Consider the following 1,689-nt stretch of genomic DNA (forward strand, 5'->3'; position numbering starts at 1 on the left):
CTGGCCCAGAGCCTGAAACTGCGACAGGCTCAGAGCGGCCCTGGGCTCCTGGCACCAGAGGCCCCCGCCGCCCCCGCAGTGATCCCTGCAGGGATCTCGCCAGGGGAACCCCAGCCCAGGCTGGAGCAGGGGCCCAGGGAGGTCTGGGAAAGGAGCCCCAAGTGCCCCTTGGCTTAGAGCAGACAGCGCCTGTCACGGAAAGGGCCCGGACAGGAAAAGTGGGGTGCAGAGCCTGACATCAAGAAAAAGCTTCCTCATACCACTGCACCCACAGTTACCACAACCGGTCACCAGTCGTGGTGGGCTGGGCAGAGCTGTGCCCGGGAACCAGCTTTGGGCCCCTCGGCCCCCTGACCTACAGATGGCTGGCACAGGGACAGGGAGCTGCCCAGCCCGGCTGGCGGCGTGGGCCCGGTCAGCGCTGCCGCCGTGCCACCTCCTCCCGCATGGAGCACAGCCCTTTCTGCAGCCCAGGGCACACGCCTCGCCCTCCTCCCCAGCACGTCTGTGCCCCAGGCGCGCCCAGCGACATGCCCGGAGGTCAGACAGAAGACGAGGCTCCGGCCCCTCCGGCCCCCTCCCGCCCTTGCTTTAAGCGCCGCTGAGGAGCCAGACAGCCAGCTGCTCCTCGGCCTGGGCTCCCCAGACTCTGGGATTAAGAGCGAGGATTAAGGGCGGGCACGTTTCGGGCAGCTCGGGGCCTGGTGCGTGCGTGTGGTGTGTGTGTACAGGCAGGGTCAGGTGTGCGCACAGTGGGGTACTTCTGGGCGCCCGAGCAGGTGTACCCAGGGGTCATTCCAGGTGCCGTGTAGGTCAAGGTGCTGTGTGTCCCAGGCGCTGGAGTGGACGAGGACACTGAGGGGACGCCAGCCTCTGGGTGCCCGCGTGTGTCCGGGTGTTGTGGTCGTGGCCCCGTGCAGCACACAGGCCAGGGTGTGAGCTCGGGCCGCACACTCCACGCACACAAATGGGCCGCACCGTGTGTGTTTTTATGTCGCACATTGCTACACGGGTCCCCGCCCCCCTGAGGTAGGCTGAGGGTCTCCCCACGGCCTCCACTGTTCTCCCAGGGGCTACTGATATCCGCAGGCACCACCAGTATTGGGGGAGACCCCCTATGGCTAAGAAAGGGGGAGAAACAGCAGGCTTGGGACTCCTGATCCCATGGAGCCTGGCCTGGCCTGACCCTTGCTAAAGACAAAGGAATGGGCCCCGAATGCTTGTCTCCGCACCCCCAGGGCCCCCAGGCAGCAGCAGACATGGCAGGCCGTCACAGGCGCACAAGCTCACAGCACCCACCCGCACACAGCCACACACAAATCCGACCGTGCCCAGTCCTAACTGAAACAAAGTCTTAGCTCCACACAGGAAAAGATACGCCCTGGGCTTAACCACAACCTTGCAGAGCACCCCCAAACGCAGAACCCTTCTTCTGGGTCTGAGAGTGCCCAGCCAGTCTCCCAGCTTCCCCACATCCCACGAACAGGGTTCAGCCAGCTTCCAGAGGCCTCCCAGAGGCCACCACCCTGAGTACCCCGAACAGCCAATTCACCCATCAGTCTGGGCTCACTGCCTGCAGCTCTGCGCCCTGTGCATTTCTGGAGGGGCAGATGAAGGGGTGCCGGGGATGGTCCGGGCACAGGGAAGGAGTACAGAGTCCCTCTGCCCTGACCCTACCCATCCCCTAGG

This window comes from Condylura cristata, unplaced genomic scaffold (assembly GCF_000260355.1).
Source record: "Condylura cristata isolate star-nosed mole 26May11 unplaced genomic scaffold, ConCri1.0 scaffold00008, whole genome shotgun sequence".
Lineage (NCBI taxonomy): Eukaryota > Metazoa > Chordata > Mammalia > Eulipotyphla > Talpidae > Condylura > Condylura cristata.